Raw genomic sequence first — 14,444 nt, forward strand, 5'->3', positions numbered from 1 at the left:
CCCTCACAAAAAAGCAGTCAGTCACTCTTGTCTCCCTGGTTTCAGTCCGGACTCTGTGTTCACCCACTTGTGATGGAACATTTTTATCTCAGGCATGCGACCCCATTTCCAGTCTCCAACTTTAAGGACTCCTGTGGCACGGACCGCCCTTTCTTCCTGGGGGAGAAGCGGGGTGGCGGGGGAGCCTTGCCATGGTTCTGCCTCTTACTGGACCCCTGCCAGAGGCCTAAATATTCTTCATCTTTAAGAATTCTAACATAATGACACCTGGGTGGCTCAGTCAGTTAAACATCTGCCTTTGGCTCAGGTCATGATCCCGGAGTCCCAGGATCGAGTCCCACATCAGGCTCCCTGCTCAGTGGGAAGTCTGCTTCTCCTTTTGCCCTTCACCCCACTCATGCTCACTCTCTCCCTCTCTCTCTTTAAAAAAAAAATCTAACATGATGTTAGGTTTACAGCCACTGTGGGAATTGGGAGTGCTGAGAGTTAAGCCTTCTAACCCTAAAGTAAACTCAGAGAATTCCTCTGAGAACTGAAGTTCCTGTGTGACCTTTTGAGTCCTTTCTTTGGACTCTTTTCCTTCTCTGGGAAAAGTCTGTCTGCAAGTCTGTCTGCATCCAAGGGTCTCCTATTTTGATTTGTTTATCCCAGGAGCACATTTTAATTTCTTCATTAACAGTATCTGATCTTTAGCCAGTCTTCTGGTTTTACTGTCTGAACATGGTTTGGCTACTACCGCTTTTAAGCAGAAGCCAACCAATCCTGGCACAGTAACAATGTTGCCAGGAGAGAAGGTTTGGACCATATGACGACATTAATCAGAAATAGTGTCATGAGTACTAAACCAAATCCTCAATCAATTAGGGCAACCAAAGATCAAGATTAGGCTACTAGGTTGGCCTGAGAAACAGATTAGCATGAAGGATATAACAGATGCAGCAAACTGGAAGAAAATCAAGAGTGCAGAGAATTAGATCAGATTTCTGGGCCATAGTTAAGAACATTAGTGATAATAGTCAAGTTGTTAAGGCAAGAAAAAGCCCATGGAAAAATCAGAAAACAGGACAAGTGAGGTGGATTGCTAAGCTCTGGTCAGGCACTCCATAGGTCAACATAAGGGAGGACAAAAAAGTCTATTGATCCAGATTTCCCATCAAGGACTGTATAGTATCAAAGAGGTAGTTCATCAGTAAGATGAAGAATGCTTCAGAGCCTTACATACTTGTCTACACCTGGAAGTAGTGCTATCTGCCCCTTACCCTGCCTTGTTTCTAACTTGCCTTTTCCCCAGAAGCTTCATGGAAAAGGAATAGAAGTAAGGCCATCAAGGTCCTGCCTGTCCTACTCTGCTAATCTCCTCTCCAATCCTAAGTATCTTTGTTGCATTGGTGAACTGTAGAACACCCCATATAGCCTTTAAATTGCTTGAACCATCTTAGACCCTGAGGGTTGGTATATTCTGATAATAGAGATAACGATGTTCGTCAGAGGTCCATTGGTCCCCTGTTCCAACTCAACCACCCATTTCCAAGTAACGCATTCTAGAGTGTTTCTTCCTCATTGCACAGCTTACTTCAAAATAACATGATTCTACCACTATTTCTCTCTATTTTTCATCTTTAGATATTACCTGTGGACAACCTTGTAGTGGAAATGAAGCTTTAGGTTTCTCATACCACTGTCTCTTATCCCTACTTTACTCCCATTTTTTTCAAGGTGCTAAATTGCAATTTTTTTTTTGTTAAATTCATATTCACTATTTGTAATATCATGACTATATGAGTAACATTTGTATCTGTGCTATGTAATTATAATTATTTAGACTTTTATTCTTTTATCATTTTTAGTTTTCTCTGGAATCAATAAATCCCTCCTTTTTTAAGTTCCTTAAGGATTCTCTGCACCTATCACAAATTCTGCCTTACATTGGTAATCTCTCGCACTCCATCCAACACATTTGGCTTCCCCTGGAGACTTCCATCCTCTTGTTCTAAACCGGACTAGTGATTTTCTAAAACTACTGCACACCTGCCATTAGTGAGGTTTTTCATTAGCATCTTGGGAATTTTTTTCTTCTTTTATGATAGATTCTCCATTTTGCCAGATCCTGTGAATTCAAAATGCTACATGGCCCATAGTCCTTTCTTAAATAATTACATCTATCATTTCATTTCATAATGTGAACTTTGAGCTACAAAAATATGCTTTTCTTTTTTTTTTTTTTTGGTCTCAGTGATAACTAATAAGATTTCAATTTTTAGCCTTAAGAATTTCAGGCCTTTCAAGCTGCTAGTGGAGGGAATCTGAGAAAAATCAAAAGGAAAAAATATTCATTCCTTCCATTTAGTTGCATAAATTTATTTTTTTGGCAGTTTTCATAATTTAATGAAAAAGTATTGATAAAAAGGTAACATTTGAGAAAAGACCAAATTTATCTTGGGAAACGACTACATAAGACAAATTGAAAAAAAATTAACAAAAAGAAGCTTAAGAGGTAATACTTCAAACAACAGCAAAATGGAACAAAGACATTTTGGGGCAATTGAAATTTACACAACTGAAGCCTCCTTCATTTACTTAGGAAAAATCCTATAAAAATACTACAACTATATTTCCCTGGCTGAAAATATATCAAGGAAATTTATCACTCACCTTGATAAAATGATGATTCAGTAAAGTCTACAAAAGTTTTTTTTTTTTAAAGATTTTAGGCTCCCAGCGGAGGAGCCTGATGCGGGGCTCGATCCTAGGACCCTGGGATCACGCCCTGAGCCGAAGGCAGACGCTTAACGACTGAGCCACCCAGGCGCCCCTACAAAAGTCTTTATTTTATGTTCCTGTCCAGTCTTAAGATTTGTGTACAAATAGATTTGACTATTGTGTTAGTTGTTCAGGACTGTTTTGGGAAACATTAATTGCACAAGAGAGACTTCTAGACACCAGACATCAGGATCTGTGGCTATGTCCTATGAAATCTATTACTTGTAAAATGTGCAAATCTGATTGGTTGTCTTATTTAACAATTTGTTGCCCTGGCAACATATCCAAATGGACGTATCTTTTTTTGATTAAACTTATAAATGCATCTGAGGTTTATTTGTCGAGGTAGAAAAGGATTATACATTTTTTAAAAATCCATGACTCTGTTGTGTTCTTTATTCAAATAAAATTGGGAGGGTTTTGTCTCATTTAGAATGAACAATCCCGTGTCTCCTCTTGGTTTACCCTCTCATTTTGATATAGCACATTTTTTAGTATCTTCCTCTAAAATAGTTCATGGTAATTTTGGGTGCCTTCTTCCACGTCAAAAAAATCCTTCCTATACTTCATAATTTATAGGTGGGCTGAGTATGAGCATTTTAGTATTGAAATAATTTTTTTCTCAGAATTTTGAAAATCTTCTATTTTGTCTTCTAGCTGTCACTGCTACCATTCCCAGGTCCAGTGATGATGGTCTGACCTACCGTCATCTCTCACCTAGCATACTGTAGAACCCTCCTAACCGGTCTCCCCCTTCCCTCTTGCCTTGCCTATTCTCCACATAGCAGCAGGGTGAGCCTTTTAAAAAAGAAGGCAGGAATGAGATTCTCCAGTCAAAACCTTTTGTGACTGCCCACCTCACTCAAAGTACTGCCAATGTCTTTCAAGGCCCTGTTCTCTGTTTTCATCTCTAAGTTCTTCCCCCATGTTCACTCCGCTCTGGGCATGCTGGAACCCTAGCTGTTCCACAGACATGGCAGGTATGCTAATGTCTTAGCGACTTCGCACTGGCTGCCCTTGGCCAGGAAGGATGTTTACCCAGACTCTGCAAGGTGGATGTCTTCACCTCTTCCGGTCTTTGCATAAAACACACCTTCTCAAAGAGGACTATCCTGATTATTGTGTGTAAAACTACAGCTATTTTACTCTCTTCTCATTCTCATTTCCTCTTATCCTGCTTTATTTTTTCTTGTTCCGTGGTGCTTGTTGGGTTCGCACAAGCTGTATTATTTACTTTCATATTTTGTCTATTATTTAAACTCTAGGAGGGCAGAGCGTTTTGTCCACCTGCCTGGTACATAGTTAGTGCACCATAAATGTCATTTGAGTGAATAAATGGGGAAGTGATTATTATATCCTTCTTCTGTGTAATATGACAGAAGCCCTTAATTTTGGTAATATTTCTGAGGCAAAGGCTATGTACACAATCAAACTTCTTTCAACTTTACTACTTTTATTTCTTTTCCATATTGTAGATTGGATAAACTTCCCAAAATGTGAAACTGGTCATGTCAGCCCCATCTCTACCTTTCTTCCTCCCTGCCTAAAGTGTCCCCAAAAGCTTTCCACATTTTTAGAATTAAGACAGAATTCTTTGACATGGTTTTTAAAGCTCTGCATAGATTGCTTCTTGCCTGAGCCAGAGGATTTTTGCATAAGCTGTTCCCTCTTCTAGGAATGCTCTTCCCTCCTTTCTTTGCTAAATTGCCCCTGGATCAAAGCCACATTTTAACCAAGGGGGAAGAGAACCTGGAAATAGAACCAGGCAAGGGGCTTGAGCTCCTTTGATTCATTGGGGAGTAAGCATATACAATTTTAAAGTTTCAGAAATGCAGGATAAATAAATTCTGGAAAGCTAGTGTACATAGCAGGGGAACAGTAGTTAATAACACTGTATTGTATACTCGAGATTTGCTAAGCGTAGATCTTAACTAGTCTCACCAAATAAATAAATAGATAAATAAATAAGGTAATTATGTGACGTGATGGATAAACATTTCACAATGTATAGATACATCAAAACATCATGTGGTACACCTTAAATATATACAACTTTTATTTGTCCATTGTACCTCAGTAAGCTTGGGGAGGAAAAAGAGCAACCCATTCATACTACTGCTTTTAATATCTCTTATCCTAGTCTTAACAGCTATGAAGTCAATGAGTTATGTCATTTCTAGTCATTTTCACTCCTTTTTTAAAAAATTTATTTTTAAGTAATCTCTATGCCCAATGTGGGACTTGAACTCACAACCTTGAGATCAGGAGAGACATACTCTACCGACTGAGCCCGCCAGGCACCCTCAATTTCACTGCAAAGGAGGGCAGCCATCTTTCTCTCCAATTATGTAGCTAGTTAAGTCCCACTTATTTCTCAGAGCTCAACTCAAGGGTGAATTTCCCAGGGCAAGGTTCTCTGAGTAGAACACATCCACCTCTGATGGGCTCTCATGGCATGCATGTCTCTCCTTCTTGGCACTCATCATAAAGACATGCTTTCATGTGTCAATGATTATCTGGCTAATTCCTATTGTCCCCACTAGGCTGTAAACTTCATGAGAGTAACGGATTGAGATTAGGTTTGTTCACTACTTGACCCTTAATGCCATGTACAGTGTCGGGATCATGGTAGGTGATCAAAACTTATTTTTTTTAATGAATACATAGGTGTAGAATGAGGTATTTAGACACCAACTTTCATTCTATATTAGATCTTCTCCAACCACCAATGTTCCATGCTTCCCCCAAACTATAGGTTTTCTAAGCTGTAGGGTTTCCTCCCTCTCCTTCAGGCGATACTCGGTAAAGTCTATAAAGTCCTAGCTGATCTGCACACCTGTTCTGCTGCTGGCCCTCCTTCTGTTAATGGCTGCTTTGTGTGCCTCGTCAAATCTGGAATCTTGATTTCAATCACTGTAGTGAATATTAACATTAAGATTAAAATTACTATCAATTTTATATTACTTTGGTCTCACATTGGTTAATGCTGATTTTAAGTGTGGTTCTAGAGTTGCCCTACTTAAGAACTACCGATCTTCATGGTTTCCTAAAAACGTGTATATCCTAATTTTTAAAAATATTTGGTAAAGCTGTTCTGAGTACATACAGAACTTTCACACCCCTCAAAAAACCTACAATGACTTTCAGGCCTTGATCAAACCTCCAGAATCCAGATATAAGAAGTGTGGGAGATGAGGAAAGGAACAGGGAATGAGCAATGGAAAACTAGAAAAAGTAAGGAGCGGACAGTGTGGATAAGTGAATTGCCGCCAGGAATTTTTTTGCACCAGGTTTCTAATCCTTGTTCTATAGAATATGTGGAAGTGCAAAAAGGCCTTCTGGCCAAAAACATTTGGTTTCAAGATTCATTTTCGTTTTGAGAGGGAAGAATTCTCTGTATAATGATTATTTTACTGGCCTCGTCGGTAAATCTGGGAGTTGTTTTTCTACCACAGGTGATGGATTTGCTGTGCTATAGCCCTCATCTGTTACTCGGTCCCACCACTGGCAGCTTTTACAGATTTATAAAAGGGATGAGTCAATTAGGAATCCAGCCTGCAGTTATAAAATGGAACAAAAGTTAGAAGGTTTAATTTGGCTTCAAACGCAAGTCTGCCTCGCTTATTCTCTAGATACCCTGGATGTACACATGCGAATGCTAATAGACACGCTATTTTAAATGACATCCCTGAACCCGTCGACATTCCCAACTGCACAAAATATACTTGCTGGCCAAAGCACTATTAACATCAGCCTGGAAAAATGACCCAAGGGAGTCAAGTAGTTTATGACTTCGGTTGTCACTAGATATTTAATTCATCCAAAGTACCTTTATAACTGGAATGATAGGAGCTTTCACAGGGATCCCAGAGATCTTGATAGATGCACCAGGAGCAACGGAGGGACAGCTTTTCAGCGTCACTCCATTTTTGTCTGGCTTTCATCAGACAGCCAGAGCTGTTGGAGAGTGGTCTACTGAGTCTGTGCAGAGAACGGCCAGGCAGTGAAGCTGCAGCACTCACCCTGGCCTCATGTCGGCCTTTCACGCGAATGTTTCTGTGATGCATACCGTTGAATTGCTGATGTCACCTGTAATCAGAATTTATACAATCATTCTTTTGGACATGGTGGAACGAAAACAAATGTGTTCTATCCTTAATATCAGTCAAAAGACAACTTTAGGTAAAAACAAAAGGAAAAGCAAAACATACTTGGTCTAAGAAGTTACTCTGTGTGAAAAGGGAAGACTGTCCAACACATGTATAAATCATGGCGACTTCTCTCTGCAGTAAGCACTTTTTCCCCTCAGAATTATCATTTTGTAATCAGAAAAGCCCTAGAGTTTAAAGTATGCCTTGTACAAATGTCACTTCCAAGCTTCAGTGCTAATCCAGAGGAAATATTATCCTAGTGGTCTCCAAGGCCCAATGTCTAGGTGTTGGATACATGATAAACTTACATGGAGCTTTCTTAGTGAGATATAGTCCTCCAGAGGATTGAATTTTTCAAGGCTTAGTACAACTCAACCCCTTAAATAAGATTTAAGCTTCCCTTGTCAGGTTCTTTTAAGAGCTTTTTAAATTTTTTTTATTTGCTGCTTTGACCAGGTTCTAATCCCTAGTCCCCAGTGACAACCTTTGGCCATCTCAACTATTTCGTGTCTGCTTTCCCAGGGCCGGGTACAGCTTGCACAACTGGTGATATTTTTTTTTCCTCTCCCAGAGAAGAGCCTCATTAAAATAATTTGAGATGGAAAATTGTAACAATGAGACTGTCTCGATACTTTACTGATAATATAGTAGATTTTTTTTTTTACGATTTTTTCCCAATTTATAAACAGCTCTCTTGAATGGAGTAAATCATGACAGACTACTAGGTATTGGAAATAAAGAATGGGTCTACCAGTTTGTACCTGAATCTTGGACTTCCCAGCCTCCAGAACTGTGAGAAATAAATGTCTATGTTTAAGCTACCCATTCTATGGTTTTTTTTACAGCAGCATGACAACAATTATGAATTTTAAATACTTTCTTGTGCTTAAAAATAATGGGGAAATTTCAAGGCCCCAGAAACAAGATGGGGACTCAAAGTGAGAATGAAAAGTTGGAGCTGATACCATCGCATTTCATGGAATTATATAAATGTGTATATATATATAAATGTATATATATAATTACATTAATATACATGTTTTCTGAGGAAGGCAGCAGAGCAATGAAGGTAGGGAAGAGTTCCTCACTGTATTTGTATAACTGTCTAATTCTTAAGAAAAGAAAATAATCTGAAGCTTACATGGTATACTACATTTGATAACATTAGATGGTAACATGAATGCTTGTTTTAGTCCAGAGAGAGAGAGAGAGAGAGAGAATATTCCATTTTGGATTAAAATAATTTTGTGGATGGGGCAGCATATTCTTTTCAGTACTTAGGGCGCCTAAAAATTTACATCTGGTCCTGACCTATGCTTAGTTTCAGAGACTAGTTTAAACAAAATGCTTAACCCCAAACCTAGTTTGCTAAATGCACAATGGATAAGTATGGAGGCTCATATACTTATGAAAACATTGCTGAGTAGAAAGCCAGGGGCAAATTAAGTAGGAGCCAGGCTATCAGGTAGAAGGGAGGTATGATGAACGGAGGGGTTGGGAGCACAGCGCTGTTTTCAAAGTTGTCTACACAGAAGTCTCATATATAAAAATTAAAGTGTGCTCTTCTGGCCCATGAGAGGGTGGGGAGGCCAGAGTCCACTTGCTTGTCCACCTCAACATGCTCAGTCCCTAATCTTTTTTTTTTTTCACTTCTGGGTCAAAGCTTTTATTTTATTTTATTTTTTAATTATCATGTTATGTTAGTCACTGTACCTCATTCGTTCTTGATGTAGTGTTCCATGTTTCATTGTGTATAACACCCAGGGCTCCATGCATTACATTCCAATCCACATTTCAACTTCTCCCTCAACTTGCTTTCCTCCTGAAAAGGGAAATGAGGGCTGGAAACTGAAATATCAGGATATCAATCTGAGACTTCATCATACTTATTAACTCTGCTAATTTAACAAAGATGAAGGAAAGAAGTATAATTTCATTTTATTATATTGATAATTATCTAATATTTTTTGGTTAAGGAAAATGTGCAAAGAATAATTTGCCTAGATACTGTTCTATACACTTTACCTACCCAAAGTCCTATCAAAATATGAAATTATGGAAAATATGTGAAATCAAGCTTCATGATATTTTAAAGGAGAGTTTGATAAGAAGTTGAATGTTCTATAATTTTTATTATCTATAATACAATAATATATATCATTTTTATATAATGTTTTATGGTTTTATAATTTATACTTTCTTCAACTAACATTAAGTGAGGGAAAGGAGAAAAGTACACACACACGCACCAAACAGATGCTTTAGGCAGAGACATTATTCCCTTTACTAAAGATGTGAATATGTATTTTTTTAAAATTTAAATGCTTGGAGAATCAACCTAATGAGAACTAGGCAGCCCAGTTGAATTCTTCTACTCCTCAGTAAGACAGGAAGGAGTCCTTCAAGGGCCACTCCAGCCTTTCCATCTGTTAAATTGAATGACTTGACCCGAAAACTATGGGTTTAAGTATTTCTTCAGCTGCAAAGGGTCACTTACCTCAAACCCCATTTTAATTTAATAAGGAATGTGAAGTTTAAACCTGACTGCTAACCTTGAATTTAGTTGGTTTATATACCCAACAGACAGCCTTTCTGTACTCTATGAAGCTTATGGTGGATGAAAATAGTTATCGAAAACTTGACTCTTGTACCATATATTCCAATCACGTATGAGGTAATGGACTTTGATAATGACTTCCAAATTATAATCAGGGGTAATCTTGATTGGGCGCCCGTTCCTTAAACAAACAGGATAAAGAAAGAGGCAAATACTCCATACGAAGTTGGACCAGGATAGGGTGTAGTGAGGCCTTGATGGTCAGTGTGAGTTGCTCATTTTTTATGAACTATTTTTCATACTGCTGTCTCATTCTAGCTTAAAGTCTACTTCCACGCCCACTTTAGCAGAAAGATGCATAGAGTTTATCAAGCAGAATTACTTATTCTGTATTCTCATCATTGTCAGTAAAGCCTGTATACGAGAATATACGTTGATGATTTTATCCTAAATTTATTTTCACTGATTTGGGGTTATGATTTGAGCCTTCTAAATCTACCTCTCTGGGTTGCAATTGGGAATCCTCCTTCAGGTGCTTTTATCTGAGCCTTGTTTTAGCCACCAATCTATATATATTCTTCTTAATCTTTTTTTCTATGGAATTGTTTGTATTGTTCTTATTTTTTTGTAGGAACTATTTGTTCAGCATACAAATTTGTATTGATTATTGATGCTCTAAATATTATCTTTTTGTTAGCTGATTTTTCACTTTCTTTTGGTTTCTTTTGATGACTAGAAGTTCATTATTCAAATATTAATTTAGTTAAATTAATTAACTCTTTTCCTTTATCTTTTTAAAAAGATTTTATTTATTTATTTGAGAGAGAGAGAGAGCATGAGTAGGGGAGGGGCAGAAAGAGAAGCAGACTCCCTGCTGAGCAGGGAGCTCATGGGGCTCGCTCCATCTCAGGACCCCTGGATCATGACCTGAACCAAAGGGCAGATGCTTAACTGACTGAGCCACCCAGGCGCCCCGTATAGTTTTTGCTTTTGCATCTTAAAAAAGGTATTATTTTTTTTACCCTAGTATCATAAATACGTTTTCCTGTAACTTGTTCAAAGAGTTTTAGAATTGTGCTTTCCACACTGAAGTCTTCAATCTACCTGAAGCTGGTTTGTGCAGAATGTGAGGTAGGGACCCAATTGTACCAACATAAGGACTCCTATTGAAAATACCTTTCTTTTTTGCAAAACTATCTCTGTCTTATATCAACAGCTTACTATATATGAATAGATTTGTTTGGGAGCTCTATCCTGTTTTGGCAAGCTTTTTACCTATTCCTGTGCTAATAGCACACTGTCTTAATTTTCTTTTTCTGAAGTAGATTTTTTAGGTTAATTTTTCAGTGAGTGCCTACGAATGGTAAATCCAATCTTGATCTGAAAATATCTTTATTTAATCCTCTTTGTTGAATTGTCAGTTTCAAGTATTATGGAATTTTAATTTGATAGTCAGTTTACATTTAGTGGAATCTCCCAAATATTTAGCTTATCATACTACTGAGTGAATATGTTTTCTATAAATTTTTCCTTCATCTTTTTTACTTCTGCGTCTCTCTTTATGATCCCTTGAGAAAAGGCAAACCAACCTGAATAAATTCAGAGTTCCCACCTTCTCTTGCTACCGTCCTGTTTCTTTCATCTACATTCATTGCTTTCCTTTCCTGCCTAGAAATTAAATGCCTGTGGTAGACTGAAGATCTAGAACTTAACTTCACTCGCTGTGTGTGAGGGGTGTGAGGTGGTAACAAATAGAGCATTTCAGCTGGGAAGGAAAAACTATTTGCATAAGGAAACAAATGCAATGAGCCAGAAACTAGCGCAAGCTATACCAGTATGAGAAGTAGTCACAAAATCTAACGTGACTCACAGAGATAAACAAAAGCTGACAAAGACATTTTGTATAAACCAATCAATCTTTCATTTCCCCTCAGGAATTATGGGTCTGAAATACAGAAGTCTTAGAGCATTTAATAATCCTTCTCCAAACACAAGCAATTAATGTCCGTTTTGTAGTGAAAGAAATTAGTTCTTTATGTAAAAACGGAGAAACTTGCCAATATCCATTGCCAAATAAAGAATATTGGATAGCTGAGGTCAGTGACTCTCTCCTAGGACCAAACATCCCAACCTTTTCAGCATATGAAAGGTCATATGTTGAGGTTAAGGACCTGCCTCCTATTAGATGTATTGACAAGCGCAAGTAACAAAGGAGCATCCCTTAGTTTTCTTCTGCTGCTGCTTAGTTTTCCTTACAGCAATAGAAAATTCTGAAGGATAGATGAATGAGCTCTAATAGCACATTTCATTTGGATTTCTTTTCTTTTCAACTTTGAAATGCATCCAGTACAAATAACTTTCTGGGTAGGTGGTGAAATTTTATGGTAAGAAGCAGCGTCACATTGAAAATAACCCAAGAAGAGCCATATAGACAAAGTATTTTCTGGACCTATAACTTACCAACTTTCTCCCAAAGATTATAGTATTTATTGAACATATACTGTGTGCCAGGCACTGTGGTGTTTTACATGGAGTATATTTAGTCCTCACAACAATTATATGAGATCTATACTATTATCATTATCCTCATATTACCGAAGAGGGAAGAGAGGCTCAGGGACTAAGAATTTGTTAACGTTACCCAGTACATAAGTGGTAGAAATGAGTTTCTAACTTACTCAAATCTGTTTCAGTGAAGAGCCTTTCTTCTTAACACCATGAAATGCTCACTTGGTTTCCCTGTTACGTTTGGTCTCATCTACTTTACCTCCATCCTCGGGAGAGTTGAGTATAAATGCGGTAGGATGGTATCTGTGTCAGATGAGACTCATGTTGCCAGCACAGAAAACCCAACTGAAGCTGGCAATAACAGCAACAGATTTAGATAACGTACCAGCTTCCAAATGAAAAACGGGACCTGAGAGACACTGTATTGATTGGCTCAGGACGGGGTGTTTTACCCTTCCATGAACCACACACTGCAGCGAGGGGAAAATGGATAACTTGGATTGCAATTTGGGCAATTCCTGAAGCCCGGGATGGGAGCAAGTGCATCAAAATTGAAAGGCTGCCCCTTGAGGTGGACTGAGGGAAAATGGGAAAACAGAAGCATAGGAAAACGAAGGAAAGTAAGTCAGAGTCAAACAAATGGAATCCTTACTTCCTTGCCCGGTAAGGTTAGCATGTAAATGAAACGTAAAGAAAGATCATGGTCAGATCCCACATCTTAGAAAACTTCCACTGACGATATGTCAATTAGCTATCTGTCGCTGTATTGAAACAAATCATTCCAAAATCAGGAGCTTAAGAGAAGAGACGTTTGTTTCTGTAGGTCAGTAACTTGGGCATAGCTTAGCTGACTCAGGGATTTTTGCCTAGTTGGCTGGGGGGAAGATCTTCCAAGCTAGCTCGGGATTGTTCGTAGAATCTCGTTCCTCCTGTTGCACTCCAGCCCTGTTGCACTGAGATAGTTTCCTTGCCATGTGGGCCTCTCCATAGGCCAGCTCACAGCAGGCACTGGCTTCCTTCAGAGCGAGCAAGCAACAGAGCAAAAGAAAATGTCCAAGATAGTCTTTTTATAACCTAATCTTGGAAGTGACACCCTGTCATGTCTGCTATATTTTATTCTTTAGAAGTGAGTCAATAAGGCTACCCCACTTTTAGGAAAGAGGATTACACAAAGGTGTGAATATCAAGCAGGAGTAGGGGATATTTAGGGGTCATCTTAGATACTGCCTACCATAATGTATGCATTGGTGCATCTATGGGTGTGTGTCTACGTTTGGAGTGAGCGGGTGGTCTGGGGTCACACATAATATGGGTCCAATAGAGTATTTTAATTTCTTATGGACTTTCCTGTTAGGGACATTAGAGGGTTAAAATGGTAGTCATGCTTCCTATAGGAAACAGATGGCATTTGCGAGTTGAGAGTTTGAGCTGGTTTAATAAAAGGACTATTTACAAAGGCGGAGGTAGGTATAGCAAAATGGCAAGGAATGGTGCATTCCAGGGCTTGTGACAGCCTGACACATCATTACCCGGAGGACTGAAGCAGTAAGGGAGGGAGCAGTTATCAGAAATAGGACAGGATATCTGTATGAGAAGACGCCAGACAGGTGTTATGACTTTCCACCAAAGGAAGCAGTCAGCCTATGGCATCTCCACAGAGAAAGTGCCAGGGGAATAAATATACCAGCACACTCTCCCCCAGTCTCTTGCTGGCACTACCCCTTGGCTGAATCCAACTAGAACCAGGAAGGCAAGGGAGTCTGCTGGTGCTGTCAACACAGGTCAGCCTCCGGGGTCCACAGTATGTGGGAAGAGTGGAGAATGGATCCAGATGGACTATCAGAAGTACAGAAACCAAGTGAGTACTTATGAGGAAAATCATCCCCATGACAGAGAGGAAGAAACACGCTTACACGATGAGGTATTGTTTAGAGCAAGCTAGATGGAAGGGTTTGGTTTGCTGGGAGAGATGGGTATTTAACATCAAAACAGGCTTTCATATAATTGTGTCTCTTGAAGAATCCTTGAAAATGGGAAACATGTATCCACCCCTGTGAAATGATCTGGGCAAGATTGCGCTGATGAGAGGAGCCTGGTGGGCTAGGATGACTTTGAAGGGTCCTTGTAACACGAGGATTCTGTGTTCCAGGAGGAGTAATGGAAATCAGGAAACAGAATCTCCTGCAATATATTCCCCACACTTTGAAATGGAAATTAGGCTCTTCCAATTTAGGAATCAAATTTAAGCAAAAAGGGTGTTAGCGGCTTGTGCTCCTCCCTGTTTGAAGTGGCAGCTAAAGAAGGGACGCTGCTTTTCCTGGGTGAAGCAGGATCTCACTCAGCCTGTTTTCATCTTTACTTAGCACCTGCTGGCTTGGAGTGGTGTCGCCCAAGCAATCAGACATGGGGATGTGCCAGGAGCTTGACCTCCCGCGTCTGCTGCCCCTCCCCCACGCCCCATGACAGCC

This window comes from Ursus maritimus, unplaced genomic scaffold (assembly GCF_017311325.1).
Source record: "Ursus maritimus isolate PB19 unplaced genomic scaffold, ASM1731132v1 scaffold_2, whole genome shotgun sequence".
Classification (NCBI taxonomy): domain Eukaryota; kingdom Metazoa; phylum Chordata; class Mammalia; order Carnivora; family Ursidae; genus Ursus; species Ursus maritimus.